Source organism: Podarcis filfolensis, assembly GCF_964270895.1.
Source record: "Podarcis filfolensis genome assembly, chromosome: 6".
Lineage (NCBI taxonomy): Eukaryota > Metazoa > Chordata > Lepidosauria > Squamata > Lacertidae > Podarcis > Podarcis filfolensis.
In genome coordinates, this window is record NC_139609.1 from 28,469,352 (window position 1) to 28,489,609 (window position 20,258).

At 41.7% G+C, this 20,258-nt stretch overlaps 1 long non-coding RNA gene across 1 annotated transcript in view; it reads right to left on the minus strand.

Moving 5' to 3' along the window:
• Nucleotides 1-12,748, minus strand: part of LOC310765615 — a 501,503-nt gene extending 488,755 nt beyond the window's left edge. Inside the window, exon 1 of the long non-coding RNA XR_014549678.1 lies at nucleotides 12,734-12,748. This is a non-coding gene — a long non-coding RNA (uncharacterized lncRNA). The remainder of the gene's footprint in view (nucleotides 1-12,733) is intronic.
• Between the last annotated feature and the right edge of the window lie 7,510 nt (nucleotides 12,749-20,258).

Here is a 20,258-nt window from a genome sequence, read left to right on the forward strand (position 1 = left end):
ATGTGGCCATCATAATGGGGCCTCTGTCAAGATACTACTGAGGAGACTGCAGTGGTGTAAATCTATACGTGCACCACAGTTTATGGGTGCCCAGCACGCACGATGTGACGTTATGACATCACGCACCCCGCGGCCTCAGAACCTGACTTCTGGAGGCTCTGGAGGTCTCACAAGGCCTCAGACTGCATCTCCGAGATCTTGCAAGGCCTCAGACGTGACTTCTGGTGCTTCATGAGACACCGGAAGTTATGTCAGGGGACCTGTGGTGTGGATTCCAAACAGTCAGTTCAGACTTCTGAAAAGACCATTATGCTTTTCTCTCAGAAGTCTGCTCAGTGAGGAGAAGGAGAGACAGACAGGCATACGGTGAGGTCCCACCCATCTTTGGCTCTGACTCCACCCATTAATGGCTCCAGCCTGTCCACCGTTGCCATGACAGATGATGCCTGAGGGAATGGAGTCTTCAATAGGAGAAAAAGGTTGCCTACCCTTATAAAAGGGCCATCATCCACCATCACTTTTCTCTTGCTTAAAACCCTTCTCCAAACTGAATGCTACTGCCTTAACTTGAAGGCAAGTTCCATTGTAGTTATTCCTAAGCAACTGCCTTCAGCCATTGCAAAATAAAATGGTTACTAGACGGGTTTTTCCAAAATAGTTTGCTGCATGTTGTCTGCCACATATAGGTGCTACATTATGCTGGATGCTCCACCAGAGGCCAGCACTGGCTAGTGAAATGATTCCGTGAGATTAAAGCAATCCCTTTCCAACCCAACCCAACCCCCATTTTGAAACCTTGATAGATTATTGCATCCATGCTATATATATATTGTAAAAACAAGCATGCTTCTATGCATCACATTCTTTTTTAATATGTCTTTTGAATGAGTCCTCCATGCAGCGTATGGAGATCCACTGGAAGCTAATTTTCCAGGTTGTGTTAAATCTCAGAACCTACCATGTGGTGGATCATTCAGAAGATACACTCTCCAGGCTACTAAGTTGGGCGGAAATCATATCACAAAGCATATACTACATTTAAAAGGGAGTGTTATACCCTTGGTTGTCTAAAGTTAAGTTTCCCCTGTGTTGTGAGTGTATCTATTTGAAAGTCCATGGATCCAGACATGTTAGATGGCCCTGTTCTCCTAAGGCCTTCCAGATGAAATCTGTTGTGGGATTTGTTTCAGGAACTTCAGCACTGAAGAATAAGTGGGTCTCCCTATCTGTTTTGCACCAGTGGCTTTGCAAGTATTGCACAACCCATAATGGTGCTGAAGGAAAGCACCGCTAGGCACCACCAGACCCAATAAATGTTCTGCTTTTCCTGGAAGCAGGTAATGTAACTTAAATGGTAAAACCTGGTGCATTACTGACCTTTTAAAAATGCCTCTCTCCTGTCCTGCCACAACAGATAGCTGGTGCTCCCTCACAACAAAATGTACATTTTTATGACAGTTTTACAAGGGGTGTTTTAGAATCAGCAAGATGGTTGTTAAAACGGCCCCATTTATACCATTTATAACCTCTTTCTCTGTGTCTTTCAAGTCTCATTTCATAAATAGGAAATGTGAAAGAAGAGCACGTGAGTTTTACTTCTGAGCCAGGACAACTATTGGAGAATTAGTGGCCTTCCATTGTACCTGAAGGATCTATCTCCTCATTGTTATGGATTCAGATTAAGGCTGCAATCGTAACCTCACTTACCTGGAAGTAAAGCCCATTGAAGTCAGTGGAACTGACCTCTGCGTACACATGATTAGGGTTTCATTGTTGGTGGAATTTAGGTGCCATTGCAGTCAATGGAACAACTTAGTCATGATTTAACTAAAAGTCCAACTAACTTAATTGGGCTCCGACCCATTGAAGTGGTAGGAAGCATCCTGGTTCAAGATAATCTAGCCTTTTAATGTAGCCTTCTACTGCAAAGTAGAACGTTGCTATCATTCAATTCTAGTCATGAATAACCAGTTCTACTGGTGGCTCTGGGTGCAAATGGGCAACTCCATGCATATCAATGTATATCAGGATACCAGGGGACAAAGCCAGCCAATCCAGTTCTGAGTGAGCAATGCACATTGGACAATGCACAGAAGGTTGGCAATACTTGTGCATCTCTCTCGCTGGATTGGGGTGATGGAGATTTCATTCAGCTGGGTAACTGTGTGCTGCCTGCGGTGATTTTAAAGCAAAAATATGAAAAGGAGGCACATCTTTCGAATTAGCACTGATTCTTAAAGTCCAATAGGGCAGATTCACAGGACAATTATATATTATATTCCAGCCACTGCAATATTCAGTGGAGGAGATGGTGCTTCCAAGGGGAAGAAGGCCTGAAAAAGATTTGTGCCTTCGATTGCAAGTACAAAAGATAAAAAGCAATAAGGCCCTCCTGTGTGGCGCCCCTGCACGAAAACGTGCTAAATAATGGACATTTAATAATCAAAAGCCCTTTAAAACACTGGGGGTGGGGGAAGCACCCTGCGTTATCTGTGTGCTTTTATGCTTCTTAACACTTTTAGGGCGACGCTTATCCCCTGTCAAGAAAATGTTTTCCAGTGGATGCAGAGTACATAATGCAACAAATAAATAAATAATGCGAGCGCACGTAACGAGGAAAGCAAACAAATAAATAAATAACAGCCAGAGCGCACTAAAACTACTACCGCCACCAGAACGAGTTGTTGGGTTTGGGTGGGTGTGCGCACGCGTTTTAACTGACCAGTGCACCTTCCAGCACTTCCCCCTGGATTCTTTCACACAAAGAACATATTGTTATCGGGCCCATTATAAAGCTGTTCTGCTTTGCTACACTCCACCGGACTCTGGGGAAATGGCTATAGATTGCAGCGGAAGAGTCCATCAGACAGATCGCGTATGACCCCACTGTGTCTCAGGAAGAATGCACCAGAACACTCCAGCTGAATAGACAGATTTTCCAAATGTTTTAAATCAGTTTTGAGACAAAAAGAGAAGATGCTAAGAAATGGATTTGGCCTATAAACATTAGGCAACGCGATGCCCATTTCTTTAGAAAGCCGACATTAGGAGCTTTCTTGTTGATGGCGTGCCCCCCCAAGGAACGGGGGGGGGGGTTATACAGAACAACAACAACAACAACAGAAAAACCCCTCTCAACAATTAAGCAGCAATTGAAGAAAAGCAGGCAAGGAATCACAGCGATGTATTAGTACAATAGCTCAGAGGCTTTTCATTTTGGGATACAAAGAGGGAGCAGAGAATGCTGTTTTCCTTTAAAAACCCTTTTAAAAATGGTAACTGCATCCTGCTCTTGTAGATGTATTACTTATGACATCCCAGTTTTCATCCGTTCATGATTTTACATTAGAGCTAAATCTCTGCAGCTTGAATCTCACGGCTGAGTTAGCCAGAGCCCATAAAATATTGAAACCTTTAGAGCAGCAGCCAGCCAGGTTGAGAGAAGTTCATGTCCAAAGCTGAGCTTTAGATTCTGAGACATCCCAATTGGAGTGTAGTACAGGAGAGAAAAGAGAGAGAGAGAGAGAGGACTGATAAAATTTTCATAAAAATGAGCTGAGGATATTGCTAGCATGCTTCCCAGCATCTATATGAAAACTTAATCTGAGCTAATGGAAAGGATATGAAAGCCATTCTCAATTCAAACACAGCCAGTGCATAATTCATAAATTATTGTCAGAGAAGTGATTCTGCTCTGAGATTTATTCTCTCATGGATAGATGCAATGAGAGGGAAACTGGGTCTTTTTGACCTTTAATGCCAGCAAATTTTACAGTAGAGCTGTCAATATAACCAAGTAAACTGGTCATTTCGCCAAACAGCAACAAAGTACCGGTTACATGCTCACTGCAGGCTAATATTAACACAGCCCTTCAGGTTCCTTGCTAAGCTACTTCAACCTAAAACATTTAAGTGACTATAGTTTTACAGAGAAGAGAATGAAATTTCCATGTTTTCCATGACAGACACAAAAAGGTTCATTAAGTTAAGAAATGGGGGAGGGGGGGATCACATGGAAACCTCACTTTGCGCCACCCTCAGCTCGTGATCACCTTTAAAACCCCATTTCCCAATTAAAAACCTATGCACCATTCCAATGGAAAATGAACAGTGACAGGTTTTTTTGTTCTTCCCATACTGCTCACTTCTAAACAACACAGAATAAAGTAAGGAAACGTTTATCCGTGGGTAGTGATTACATATTTCAACTCCGAGTGAGGTTGCTGCACAGTCAGTGCACAATCTGTGGTGACTGAAAAGCAAACCTGACAGAAATACTTTTGGATTTTTAAGGAAATTGTAGATGCAATTAAGTACTGCATGCTCAATAGGCAGCGGTAGCTGGGTAATGCATAGTAATACACTCTCTTTTTCCTCCTAGCCGAACATTAGCTTGAGTCTGGTGACTTGCTACTCACTTGTATTTTAAAGACCCAAATAAGCATATACACATGAGCCTTTAAAGCTGCAGTTTCGGGTGCCGGTTAATTTAGACAGGCCTGGATTTCTTATGCTTTTTGAACCTTAGTAGATACAATTCTATTTTTAATAATAATAATAATGTGATGGGCAACAGGCACAGCTTGTTTATAGGTGAATCCCAGGTGTCACACCTCAGAATCTGGTCCCACAGGCTGTGTGCCATTTGGCAGGCTGAAGAGGTATCTAGCACGAAAGAGGGGGTCTCCTAAAGAGTAACTGACCAGTGTATTTAGTCAAATATTCAAGATATATTAAAAAACCACCTGGAAAGTGAGATGAAAATTGTCCACTAAAACTATGCTGTATCCGCAGTAAACCATAACCTTGGTGGAACCAGTCGTTTCTTTTTCAAATATCTAGGAGTCCATGTATATCATCCTCAAAGTAATGTGACCCAACTATCTCCTAAAAGGAAATGCTGTCAAAAGCCAGCTGCAATGAAACTGGGAACAGGGTTAAAAAGAGACAGTAGGAGGGATGCGAAGTATCTGCAATTTTTAAAACAGACTTCTATCCTTTTGACTTTTCATGGCTGAGGAAGGGCTCCCATCTGAAGTCATACCATAGCTTCTTTCCTTCCAGTGGCCTTATTCCATAGGCTATAGCAATCAGAATCTGTTTGGGGGTTTTCCATTTTATTTTCAGAGGATAGTAAACTATAGCTAGAACGAAAAGGGTGAAAACAGAGTGCAATTGCTGGAGGAGTTTGATCCACTTCACATTTAAAGAGGAGCCTACCTAATTCACAGCTTCTAAAACAATACATGAATTGAAACGCAGCCACCCTCTGAAATTCACATTTTCTGAATTTTGCAATGTGGTCCTCCAGTCAAGTAATATGTACACAAAGGCGTACACTAGGGTAAGGGGCACATAAAAATGCAAAATACTGGAGGAAATTGCTTAGAAAAATGCATTATATTATGGAAAAATGGTGTTGAAAATGTGCCCATTAGGAGAAATTCTCACTAAAACGCTGGTGAATTTTCATGAAGATTTTTTTTTTCTTTAACCCACAAACCGATGTGGAAATGGCGCAACCTGAAGTTAAGAGTGGAAAAATGACAAACTGAAATAGAGAGATTCACCCACTCCTAAGGCAGAGGTCAGTTCCTTTTATGGTTTTTTTTTGGGGGGGGGAGCAACTAGACCAACCTTCCTCAACCTGGTGTCTTCCAAGTGTTTTCGACTACAACTTCTATCAGCCCCAGCCAGCATGAGTAATATATGAGCGCAGAGCACCAAATACTTTACACTGGTAGTTGGCATAGCCATGCGGTGAATTGGTACAATTCTGGAATTCAGGTTGGGACAGAATTTGCTGTGTCTTGCCTTGGTGAGTGGTTCTGGGTGAGTTCTCCAAACTAACCTAGACTCTGTGAACCCTGGTTGAATACAAGGGGAAGCAAAACCTTGATTTGGCTTCAAAATAATGGGGCACCTTTTGCATCCAACTTCGGATAGGCAAAAACTTTCTAGAAGCTGTAGATAAATGCAGTCCATTTAGAATGTGGTTTAGCAAGGACCATTGCTTTCTACTGCATTGCATCAACATTTAGATGCCTTTCGCACAGCAGGGATGATAGGGCCATTTGGGTCCCCAATGGTCCATAAGCATCAATTGAAGTTTGAATGCACCACAGATGTAGAGAACCTTGAGGTGAGAGAGGAATCTCAGAGCAAGATTTCTTTTGCATACTAGGTAGTTAAAATAGTGATGAAGCTGGCTGCTCCTTCCCCAAATATAGCATTTCACTTTTCCATAGGCTTTGAATAGATGTGAGTAAATGGGAACTAAATGACCTTCTGTCCTACTTGAGCTGGATATTGGGAATTGCTATCCTTATTCTTTTTGTCATTTTCAAACAGAGACCCGTACAAAATAATGCAGTGCTACCACCTTCCTATATCTTAATAATAATGTTGAGTCTATGGTGTTGCAACAATAAAAAGAAAAATACCTGCCAACACAGAATGATAAAAGGTAAAGGCTGTTTTTAATTTAAAAACCAGAAGGGACTCTTGTATGCATAAACCCTTGGCTACCTTATTTGGATATATTACATCACTTTTAATGACACACACACACACACACCAGCAGTTGAAAAACAATCTTGCATTAAAAGGCTAACCTCCTGCAATATTTTCCGTGTTGCCTTGAAAGAGAGATAACCCTACAACCCAACCCCCAGTTTCTTTGTTTATTATTATGATATGTATTACTTGCTGGCATTTCCATTTGGATTATTTGGGCGAGGAAAGGAGAATGAAAACAACGAGGATTTTTATCATACGCAGCTAGCATTTTATTTCCGTTCCATTATTTTGTTTCACTATTTCACATTAAAATTTGCCGTGATAATAATAATGACAATAGAGGAGGAGAATTCAGATTGCATAGAAAATGCTCATGCCTTCCTTGGTTTTGTTTTTTTATTTCCTCTGACTGCTGGTTAGCCATAGCGAAGAAAAAGAGTGTGGGCAAGGAGAGGCCTGTTACAGCTGGAAAAGTTAACACACATAACTGGTGTGTGTGTATGTGTGCGTGTGTGTGCGTGTGTGCGTGTGTGTGTGATGTGATTTAAAGCAAAGGCAACGCAGCATGCAAAGGGAGCAATTTTCTGCCCCTCCGACATTACTTCAGGTGATGTTGTTCATCTTTTCCTGACTTGCTATGTCAAAGCCCAGAGCTGAGGTGTTCAGGGAATCCACATGCTGTAAGTGTCCAGCTGAAGAAAAGAAAAAAAAGCACACACACACACACACACACACACCCCTCTAGGAGATATCCCAGGGCTCACTTTTTCAGTTGCTCTGATTTACTTCAGACTGCACCTTCAGGGAATTTATGTCCTCCGTTGCTTAAGTTTCCCATTTCCTTTCTTGTCATCTTTAAAAATCCATTAAAGATTGCGGAGGCAGCTTCCACCGGCTTCCATTTACAAGGGTTTGAATTGGCCTAATAAAGTGTTCACTTTCTGAGGTGATCTGACTGGAGTCCCTCGCAGCACTGTGCTGCAGCTCAGCCGACATTTTAATTAGGCAAGGTGGCCGCCGCTCGAGAAAGCCAGGGCGAATCCAGCAGGGACACGGAGCAAATTTCCCTCCCACGAAGTTTATGATCGTCGTATTGGCGTTCCCAGTTGTGAAGACAAAAAGAAAGAAAGAAAGAAAGAAAGAAAGAAAGAAAGAAAGAAAGAAAGAAAGAAAGAAAGAAAGAAAGACCATGATCCAGAAATAGCAAAAATAAAAAAGGATGAAGTAAACATCTGAAAATAGGTTTTTATTTTTATTTTTTAAAATACCTCATGTTATTTTGGCTCATACATCTAAAGTAAAATGGCCAGGGTTAAATGCTGGCTAGCCTAGCCACTCAGTTAAAATAATATAATAACCCCCTAATTTGCTCAATGACCATAGGATTACTGACCTACTAATAGCTCAAATATAAATACCAATATACTCATCATCCTTATTTCTTTTTATTCCAAATCAGCTTCTTGCCCTGTATGCTTCCCCTGAACCAAGCACTGTAGAATTCACACAACTTTCTCTTGCAATTCAGCTTGCATTAAAATGCCACCTCACCCATCATATCACATTAATTCAAATTTGTCCATCATTTTTGCATGGTTACTGCTTTGCCTCAGGTATTAGAACTATAGCTTACCTGTCATTTCCTGCTAACATTGAACCACTTCTCTGTTTTAATGTTCCTGCAACAATTCTCTCCCCCCACCAATACCTGTTAATTTTTTTTGCCTGTGTTTGTGTACACACACACACACACACATTTTTGTTACATGCATCTGAGCAATAATCATCCATTTGCATTAAAAGCAAATGGAATCATTGCACGGTCTACTATATTTTGTCAGGCAGGAGACAGCTTTTGCACCTCTTAAACATGATTCCTGTTTGAAACGTATTGCTCCAAGACAGGCAGATGACTTACATCATATTACATGTCTGTGTACTTGTGTGTAGTTAAGAAATGCAAGTTGCAAATTCTTAAATGCTTTAAGAAACGCCCTTGTCTTGCACGGTTTCACCAGGATTTCATTTTCCATATGTATCTTTTATGATATTTAATTGCCTTCTTCATAAAGAGGAGTTGATTTAAAGCAAGCTGCATACATGTTTATCACAGCAAGCTTCAAAGGGCAGAGATGCTATGGCCCTGATCCAATGAGGACACGTAGGTGCATGAATTGAGATCCGGACTGGTGAAAGGTGCAATGAAACGCATGTCGTGTGTGTTCGATGCTCCTGTCCCATATCCTGTACCCAAAGGACACTGGTTGGATAACCTTGGTGGATTGTTTAGATATTGAGAGGACTGCAGTACAGTGGTACCTCGGGTTACAGACGCTTCAGGTTACAGACACTTCAGGTTACAGAATCCACTAACCCAGAAATAGTACCTCGGGTTAAGAACTTTGCTTCAGGATGAGAACAGAAATCGCGCGGCGGCAGCGGGAGGCCCCATTAGCTAAAGTGGCACCTCAGGTTAAGAACAGTTTCAGGTTAAGAATGGACCTCCAGAATAAATTAAGTTCTTAACCAGAGGTACCACTGTAGTTGCTGCACAGCCCACTGTTACAAGGGAACATTTCTGGATTGAGGGCAGAGTGTCTTCTCATGATCTACAATTGCCTCCTGCAGAAGCCATTCCTTACAAGAAGCAAAGGGCTCCTCACATTATATTTTTCAAAGGACAAAATGCTCCCCCCCCACATGCTATCATTTGTCTTCTTGAATGTCTGAGAAATACATTCAGGCCTAGATATAGATACGAAATATTTCATGTGCATGTATCCTTGTATGAATATGCAGGGTAGCTGCCTACGGTCTTTTCAGACAACTTTCAGGTCTGCCTGATCCACAGTTCACTTAAGTAACAGTAGTGGATATATTCCTACCTGAGTCAAAGTGTCTTCAACTGATGCACTGGAACCCAGTGGGACCTGGGCTAAGATGGGACACGACGACAGCGTTATCATCATACAAATAGATAGGAAAAAGTTAAGAAATGCATGTTTGCATTAAAAAATGCTCTTGGGTCTGAAGAAGTTGGTAACTATCGGTCAGCACTAGCATTGGTCTTGGCAATGAGGTGAGGCGAACCTTTGTTCCTTCAGATGCTGCTGAACGACAACTCCCATCATCCCTAGCCATTGGCCATGCTTGCTGGGGCTGATGGGAGTTGTAGTTTAGCAACCTCTGGAGGACCAAAGGTTCCCCAAACCTGCACTTTAGCTTCACTGGGCTGTGGACTGATTCGGTAAGGTAGTCATAAGCCTTCCACACATTTAGTAGGCGCCCAATCTAATACATGTATAATGATCTTTAGTCCTGTGCAACTTATGCAGCAAAATTCCAAACCTGTTTACTCAGAAGTCAGTTCGTCTAACAACACAATCTTCTCCATGTTTACCCAGAAATAATTTTGTGGAGTTTATTACAGTCGTACCTTGGTTCTCGAACGCCTTGTGACTCGAACGTTTTGGCTCCCAAATGCCGCAAACCCAGAAGTGAGTGTTCCGGTTTGCAAAAGTTTTTTGGAAGCTGAACGTCGGACGTGGCTTCTGCAGCTTCTGATTGAGTGCAGGAAGCTCTTGCAGCCAATTGAAAGCTGCGCCTTGGTTTCTGAACATTTTTGGAAGTCGAACGGACTTGTGGAACGGATTCTGTTCAAGAACCAAGGTACAACTGTACAAGGTTTATTACGTAAGTTCAATTGGACTTTGTAACTCGGAAAGGTGTTTTGGATGACAGCCTTAGATCCTGGGACTAGCTTCTGAGTAAACACCATGCACTGTTAGTCTCATAATTCAGAGTGTGAAGTAGAGCAAAGGATGGCAGTGGTTAAATACCATAGCTGAGTGGTAGGTAGAGCACATGCTTTGCATTTGAAAAGTCCCAGAGTTCAATCCCTAGCATCTTCAATTAAACCATCAGGTTGTAGGAAATGAAGGAAATGCCTGCTTTAGATGCTGGGGAGATGCTAGTCAGAGTAGACAATAGTGGCTCAGATAGATCAATGGTATGATTCAACATGAGGCAGCTTTGCAGGGATCTAGGGAATGCCCCTACTGGGACTCGGACTTGGGTCTCTCAAATGACAACAATGCTTCCTGCGGCAAACTTCCCTTGAAACTCAGGGGAGTTCCCACGACAGGTTTTGATACACCCAGAGTTTGTGTGCGTGCAAGTGTGAGAGAGGTGAGAGCTGTCAAAAGTCCCACTGGGCACTCACAAGCCCTTGGGATATCCAAAGCATATGCATTGTGGCCTTTGAGTTTCTGTGTTAAATCAAAAGGTCCATGGCATGAAATTCTCTTTAATCTGATACCTTGTAGTTAGATCAGTCTACGACTCCTCTTTTGCTCCCCCAAAGAACAGCGGAATGTTTTGCAGTGGTTTTCTGCATGATGCCCTTTCAGCAAAATGAGAATCAGGGGTCAGAATTCACACGGCAGCATTAGTATCACAACCAGAATTTTTGTGCACATACCAGGACCAGGTCCAGAAGGTGGCATGGTTGCACATAGGTCAGGTTGGCCTTGAGACCAACGAAGACCACTTCCATTTTGCAGAGTGCCCAAAGAGATGGGATCCTACGAGAATCCACAGTTTTTATGCCATACTCTTCCAAATGTGGGGGACCCACTTAGGGTGCCGTGTCTGAGGGACCTCAGAATCCTCACACAAAGTCAGGGAACAAAAATCCTGGAGATACCATACTTGTGCATTTGTTCAAATAAGCAGGATTTGATATTCATATACGTTTCTGTTTCAGCTCAAGTTTATGGTTCCAAATTCAACTTGAGACAGGGAAAAAATCAGAGCAAAGCTCCTCTTTCATCACTTTAAAGCTAATGACATATTGAAACATTCATCACAGCCTTGCAATATGTATTGCCTTTTATCCAGGGTTTTTAAACCGTCAAAAGCATCCCATCAGATAGCAAATCTCCAGTGTGATGTTTCCCCTATAATTAAAGTGGACAGAGGTTTTTTTTGGGGGGGGGCACAGGGAAAGGCTAAAATACGTCACTAAACTGCAAATAATATTAAATGACATTATCAATAGCAGAGTCCCAGAGTTTGCATATTAATTGGTGGAAGGTGTTAATTTCAGTGTTTTAAGCTTGCAATCACAAGCTTGTTTACATGCGCTGTTCCACCTGGACCTGTTTGGAGGTTTGTCAAAAACCTAACAAGCAGAAAAAGATTGCATTTGAAAATACGCATGCATGTTTAATTAAGCTAGGGCCACTGAACCTTCCTCAATATATTTAGCTGTTGAGATTTCAGCACCAGCAGAGCATCAGGCATTATCACCTTTTGAAGTATTGTGGAATCTTTAATATTTAAAGCACAAAGCAGACTTTTAATATAAAATTCTAGCAGACCATAGAAGATTAAAGATGCATTCTAAATGTGACAGTTTGTAAATGGCATGCCAAGTATTAAAAGGAAACCCCCCTGATACTTTACAGCATATTTTCCAGGTGTATGCTAAATTATGAATACAATTAAATAGCTGTAATTATTCTCAGGGAATGGGCTGCAATCTAAGTGCCCCACCCTCAGTAAAAAAAGAAAAGAAAAAGTGATTAACTCTTAATACAGGGAAGTAGCAATGTGTGTACTACCAGACTGTTTAAACATTCCTTCCTTACAGCAGAACCTGATGTTAATTTTTACTATCCACTCAGGACCCTACTCAACATAAACAGAGATGTGTTACACATGCAAAACTCGAGCACAGGCTGTCAGATCAGTCCTGCAGTCTATTTGTTCACACCAGCGATTGCTTATCACACAGTACATAAAAAATGGCACTCAGTGCCACTGGTGGCGCATTTTATGCACCAGATAACATAGCCTACAAGGGTTGTATCCAGAGCTTTTGCAGGGGTGGAAAGGAAGCGCAGGTATCTGGATTAAAGTGCCCACGCAAAAAGGCTACTATGGGAAGCAAAAGAAAAGAGGTGACTTTGTACCAATGCGCCATATATATAGTTCCACCGGTGCCGTGTGACTTCTGTTTCCAGTCCTTCCCACATGCCCCCCCCCATCTGCTCTAGAGGATCTGGCAACCCTGAGAAGCTGTTGGAAACAGGTTTAATTGTGTATGAGTCTTGGTGCAAGTCTCTTGTGGGTAGTGTTCTGTTAGTCTCCAACTTGGGAATCCACCTCTCGTGGTTTAGCCACGCCCAGGGCTTTTTCCCCCAGCCTGGACCTCACTGGAACTCAGTTCCGGCACCTCTCAGATGGGCGCCCTTGGCATTATGAGAGAACAAGGGAGGTGTTTGAAACAAGGGAGGCCTTTGAAAACCCCACTAGCACCTCTCCTGGACACTGGCAGTAAAAACAAGACTGCAATAAGTCAAATAACAATTTCCTTTTCTTTCATGGACCACAAAACCAGTTGTGGAATGGCTAACTCTGTCTAACAGTAGAGCCGGCCCTGACTGATCTGATAATATACAGTAAAGAACCCAGGTGATGAAGGAAAAAGCAGCGTAGCCTTGTGTTGTTTCCCAAGTGCCACAAGTAGGCCTGGTCTGGACTTTTAGGTGTTCTGAGAGCATCTCCTTTCTTCTCAATGTATGCTCTGCTCCCCCTGCTTTGGCAAAATGTGTCGCTCTTACCTATCCAGCAGGTAAGCTGAAATGCCAGAGGATAAAATCAAGTCGCCTACGAGGCCATCTTTCCTTTGTCTGGTGCCCGTCCTGATGTTTGGGGCTACAGCTCCCATCATCAGTGATGACTGGCCATGCTGATGAGACAAAACTGGAGCTGGAGTCAACAAGGTTAGCAAAGGCTAGACCAGGATTTGGAAGCAAGTGGAGATGTAAGACTGGGCATGGGAAGAAGGCCAATGAGATTCGCTTCAACGTCCAGGGCCTGAGAGGGTTCCAAGCCGTCTTTTGTGGAGTGAGCTGCATATGCACATTGCTGGGGATCTTGACAATTTGAGTAGGAGAGTGAAGTCACTCATTTCATCTCATCCTGGAGTTCATGTTCTTTGTGAATGAATGGTAAACAGCATACAGTGGCACCTCTGGTTACGAACTTAATTCGTTCCGGAGGTCCATTCTTAACCTGAAACCATTCTTAACCTGAGGTACCACTTTAGCTAATGGGGCCTCTCACTGCTGCCACACGATTTCTGTTCTCATACTGAGGTAAAGTTCTTAACCCAAGGTACTACTTCCGGGTTAGCGGAGTCTGTAACCCAAAGTCTTTATAACCCGAGGTGTTTGTAACCTGAGGTACCACTGTACCATATTTTTCTGTGTATAACACACACCCATTTATAAGACTACCCCTGTTTTGGGGGACTCAAATTTAAGAAAATGGGGGGAGGATTGCCCAGAGTTGTTGAGCTTTTTTGGGGGGGTCTTGCCAAAAATTACTCACACGAATGGAATGCACGCCCAATTGCTGCAGCAGTAGCCAATCCAAAGCAGCCCTTGCCGCAGCCACCAATCACCCGCCCAGTCGTGGCTGCAACCAATCACCTGCCCCCCCTCTGCACTATCCATGTATAAGATGACCTCGTCTTATACACAGAAAAGTATGGTAATTCCTGACATGTAAGGTGGCCAAATGTCCCATTTTGATTTTGAAGGGTTGTCAGAGGAAAGGCCTCTGAAGAGCAGCCCATTCCAAGGTGGAATCTGCACACATATAAAAACCATTCTGAAAATGTTTTTTTTAAAGCATTTTTAAAAATACATTGAAGTTTCCATAAGGCTCACCACTGCCATCTAGTGTCACATTGTATATGGCACTTTAAACACACTTAAAACGTTTTATTTGCAGCTGTACAGCTGAGTCCCAAGTCTGGTTTAAAGATACAGGGAAAAGATATTGTCCATCAGCATCATATGCCCTTTTAAAATGTGTTGGGGCTTTTATTGGGCTGTTTTTGTTTTTATATTGATTATGCATTTTGTGTTTTTATATTGTGATTTCATCTTGTGAACCGCCCTGAGACCTGCAGGTATACAAATTTAATAATAATAATAATAATAATAATAATAATAATAATAATAATGGCAGCTGACTGTGCAGGCACACAGGTCACTCAGTCACAGCCTCCTCCTGCTATGATGAGATGAACCGTGACTCCACTTAACTTATGGCAATTACTTTTGCATTTGCCCTGTGCATGCAAATTTGCATATGCAAATTTCATGCAAATCGGTGTCCTCTTTCCGTCCCCTTCTTTGGGGATGTATAAGTGACCACTTTACTGATGTGAGGAGGCTGGTTCAGTAGTTTATCCTGGCACCTGTAGGCTGACATACTAAAACATTTCAGTATTCCTACATGCCTTTTCTTTTTTTGTTCTCACCCAGCCTAAGAGAGAAAAAAGTGGTATTTGCTGCCTATACACACAATGAGCCACTAGGTGGCGCTTGTGCAGGGAGGCTTCGCTGTGAACCTTATGGCATCCCACTAATGCTAGCTATGATGGAAGTTCTCCCTCTCTGTACATGCTAAATAAGCAAACTATATAATAATAACTAATGATAATAAACTATCTTTAATAAATAAATAAAAACTTCATTTGGAAGTACGTCCTGTTAATGTTGGTGGAACTTACTTTCAGGCAAGCATTTAGAGTCATAGTCTGACGACACATTCCTAAGTATGCTTACTCAGAAGAAAGTCAAACTGAAGAGATTGTTTCCTTGTTAAAGCTGCTTGGGATTTCAGCCTAGCCGCTTGATCTTGTGTGGATTTCTCAGTGCCTAGGCCCATTGAAAACCACTGGGCTTGTCCCAACTAGGGAGGACTGGCAAGGTAAGTTGACACAGAACATGCAGAACTTGCAGATTTAACGCATAGAATAAGAGAGCAAGAAGAACATATGTTTAAAGAAGAGTGGAGTGGAAAACATTTATTGAATATGTAGAAAATAACTGTAAACAACTGAAACGCTGGCAGCACTAAGATAAATTCAACAGTCAAATATTTTAAAAAATTAAAAAAATGTCCAGTAGCACCTTAGAGACCAACTAAGTTTGTTCTTGGTATAAGCTTTTGTGTGCATGCACACTTCTTCAGAAACAAAAGCTTATACCAAGAACAAACTTAGTTGGTCTCTAAGGTGTTACTGGACAATTTTTTTAAATTTAATTATATATTTCGACTGCATCAGACCAACATGGCTACCTACCTGAATCAACAGAGTAAATAATTTTTGATGGATGTAAACATGGAAACTGATTTGAATGGTTATAGTAAAATATGCAGGGATGTATGATGATATGTCAAGTGAACCATGGAAGGAGAAGAGGTGTCACTGGATATTTTAAAGTTTGTAAAATGTTTATTTTGAAATGTAAAATTGAATATCTATATCTATATCTATATCTATATCTATATCTATATCTATATCTATATCTATATCTATATCTATCATATATCTATCTATCTATATCTATCTATCTATCTATCTATCTATCTATCATCTATCTATATCATCTATCTATCTATCATCTATCTCTATATATATATGAAAACCAGTAGGCTTACCCATGGTTAATGGTGCAATCCAGACTCTGTACCAGCCTTTCCAATCATTTGCAGAGTGGTTGAGCCACTACTCCATCTACAGCCCAGCTGTTCTCAGTGGCTACAGCAGATGCTGGAGGGGGAAGCAGAAGGACTGATTCCTGTGCCAGTTCCAGGCTGGCACACTGTTCAGCTCTGCCCCGATGCCAGCCACCAATATCTGTGAAAGAGGCTGGGGATCCAGCAGATCCCATGGGGGCTCTGCCTGCCCCTTTCCCTGCCTTCCAAATGCCCCATTCAGCGGCTCAATCTGGCCACCAGGAAACCAGGCAGAGGGCCTTCTCCGTAGTCATGCCCACCCCGTAGAACACCTTCCCATGAGATGTCAAAGAGATCAATAATTATAAGAGCTTCCATGGACATCTGAGGGTAACACTGTACAGAGACACTTTTGATGTGTGATGTCCTGTTGTTCTTGTTCTTCTTGTATTATATTATTATATTATATTATTATATTATATTATTATATTATATTATATTATATTATATTATATTATATTATATTTTATATTATATTATCATATCATATCATATCATATCATATCATATGTGTTTCTTTATACAGTGGTACCTTGGGTTACATACGTTTCAGGTTACAGACGCTTCATGTTACTGACTCCGCTAACCCAGAAATAGTACCTTGGGTTAAGAACTTTGCTTCAGGATGAGTACAGAAATTGTGTGGCGGAGGCACAGCTGCAGTGGGAGGCCCCATTAGCTAAAGTGGTACCTCAGGTTAAGAACAGTTTCAGGTTAAGAATGGACCTCCAGAACGAATTAAGTTCTTAACCCGAGGTACCACTGTATTACGTTAGAAGCTGCCAGAATTGTCGGAGTACAAAAAAATGGCAGGGTACAATTATCATCATCATCATCATCATTAGATTCACCCATATTGTGTGACTAGCATCCTCCTCCATCACACCTCAATAAAACAGCATAACAAGTCATCACCCCCCTTTTTTTCATAGAAATAGAGAAATGTTTGTGTGGGCAAATAGTCTTCCAAAACAGAATTTTCAAATTTTCAAATTATCTCACACCTGATGTAGAGACTGGTCCTGCCTGCCTTCTTACTTACAACCAGTTAGGGGGTAGTTCTAACTGGCTCTGCTGCCACCTACTGGTGGTCTCCCTGCCTTCTGCCCAACCAGTCCCAATGTGCACTAGCCAGCACTCCTAAGCACTCCTGATACTTGGGAGAGGGTACGAGTTGTTACACAGGGGAGGAAAGAAAGGTAAAATCCCATTGCACAAGCAAAAGTCCTCTCACGCAACATTCAAGTCCACCCGATATCCTTCAGACGTAAAGAAGAATGAATTCTGCCTGATCATTTCCTAAGATCAAAACAGATAATAATTTAAAGACAACAAAAGTTACACTGTGATTTGTTTCCTTTTCAGGTCCTTCTTACACTGTTAACCTTTGTAACACAGGAAGGATGACTGGGCAAGCACCTCATATTAAATATGCAGCCGCTTTCTCTCTTAATAACAATAAAAAGGAAAACCCAGGTCATGCTTTCCTCTCGATTTCACCGGAGTTAGATTGCGTGTGTTCTGCATGTGATTACAGACACTCACTAGTATGTGTCTGAGGCTTATATGAAATTACGTTTACAAACGGAAAGCAAATATAAGAACATGAGGCATGAGGAAAGCAGCCGAAAGTAGAGCGAGAGGGAATCGACTGAAAGGAAGTAGAAATTCGAGCTTTCTTGAGGCTTTCCATCCTCAGCAGAATGCTGTTGCCATCATGTTCAACAGACAAACAACATCACTACTTTCAGGATACAGGGCTAACCCTCTTCAAAACAACAACACCCTCAGCACAGTATTATCCTTATTAATAATAATTGCATCGAGTCACCATTTTATACCAAAAAAAAGCCTCAAAGTGACTTACAACAGCATCAAGCACAAAACAGTTAAAAACAAGAAAAGAAGAAAACAAAATACTATTCTTAAGGCCCTCATTCAATCTACTATGGTGCTAGAATTTTAGCTGTGTGGTGGAATTTCCCCATCCCCCCCCCCCCGAGACAGCTACATCTGTTCCTGGGGTTCCCCCTATACTCCAGAGCAAATTTTGATGTGTTTCACCCCCACAAACCAGTTTTGATCCAAACTGAGAAAAAGAACTACCTATCCAGTTTTTAAATTGGCAATGTGTACACAGCCTTACTATGAATGAATCAATAGATCGATAAAATCAGCCTGGAATTAATACGTTCCTGTATATGGAATGTGAGTTACTATTGCAATTGCTGTCAGTGCTGGCTGCCAGCAAGCCACCCAGTGAAGCCCATTTAATTAATATTTCTTTTTTTGAATGTGATTTGAAATGTGCACCTGTTGAAAAATATATCTCACCATTTCCCTAATGCTGCTGCTATTCTGGTGAATAAAATGAGTGCACCTTTCCTTACCTGACTCATAACCTCAGCAGAGAAGATAATAATATTTATGTATGACAACAGCGTAATTTAAAAATCTGTTACTGAATCCCATATTATTTCTTTCTGCAGCATATATATATATATATAGAGAGAGAGAGAGAGAGAGAAATGGAATAAAGGTTATTGAAAAATGTGAGTGTAAACTGGCAAATGGGTTGTTAACAGGGCATTAGGTAGACCAGCCATTTCCAACCTGGTGCCCTCCAAATGTTTTGACTACAACTCCCATCAGCCATAGCCAGCATATGACCATCTTCTAGCATAGAATCATAGAGTTGGAAGAGACCCAAAGGGCCATCTAGTCCAACCCCCTAGAATGCAGGAATCTCAGCTAAAGCATCCCTGAGAGATGGCCATCCAACTTCTGCTTAAAAACCAACCATGAAGGAGAACCTCCCTAGGGAGACTTCCAATCTCAAAGAGCTGAAAAACATTTGTGCTAAACAGTAGAAGCCGTCAGTACACAAGTGATTCCACAATATTTATGGTTTCACTTCACAAGCGCGATATACGTTACGCCAACTATGAAAAACTTGAACTTTTCAGTGAAGGCCGACAATGGTATTACAATAACTGCCAACAGTCTGCTCTGTTTCTATGAATTTTCAAACTTTGCAACCCTCGACTGGCATTGTGAATGTTCACATATGATCATTCGCATCCCCCAAATTCCAGACATTTGCTGGAACATAAATATTCACTTTCTGTGTGCCCACAAATGCATATGTGGCTGAGCTCTACTTCTGTATAATTGATCCCTTCAGTCTTCCTGCCATATGCAAGAGCTGTTAAGAAAAGGAGAAGTATTTTTAATATTATCCTCATAATTGATTGTGGTATGGACTGAGCTGGAGGATGCTATCACCTATTTGTGAAGCAGGTTTCTTTCTGGCCAGTACTTTGATAATAGACTCCTTTCAGCAGTACAGCTTATTCATTTCCCCAAGTCCAGTCCCTGACACCAGCAGGCAGAGCTGTCAGAAACCCTGGAGAGCAAATGCCAATCAGCATGGATAATATTGGCCTAGTTGGGTCTCTGGTCTGACTTGGTATCAGCCAGCTTTCGATGTTCCCATGTTTGGTCGTTTCCAATTGGATCCAGTGTATCATTTTCCCTCTGGAAGGCATTTGACAGGACTTCGTACCTTTTGCTGTGATCAGCTACATTTGCCTGATACCACAAGTGCATTCAGTACATTTTCCTGTAGTTTCTCCAAACAGCAATGTGTCTCGGTGGGTTTAAAACCCCCTTGGCCGACACTGTTTTCGTACAACACTTTTCTATGTCTAGAACTTCTCTCCCTTTTATCAATTTATGATCGAACAACCAATACCTTTTTGTTGTGTTTTAATTTAAATAGGTTTGGGTGTAGCAACAGAAACACATCAGAGGGGTTCAGGCTGGCTTCCCCACCCCCTCCACATTTCCCCCCACATCCTGGGTGAACATATACTTAGATCCCCCAAGCATAGTGATAATTCCTTCCTTACCAGCAGACCCAGTCATTATTTATTACATCACTCTATCACTTCTTCAGTCTCTCCTAGTGGGAACATTGCAGTAGCTGCCGGCTGGAAAATTAGCCAAGGGAACTTCTTCTGCTGGTCTCTTTCCTCATTATACTAGTAAAAAAAAATGTGGTTTTTTTTTAACTGTGACATTCTATCGCTCCATCTCTCAGCATATATATGTGTGTCCCTCTCTCGTCAGGTCGG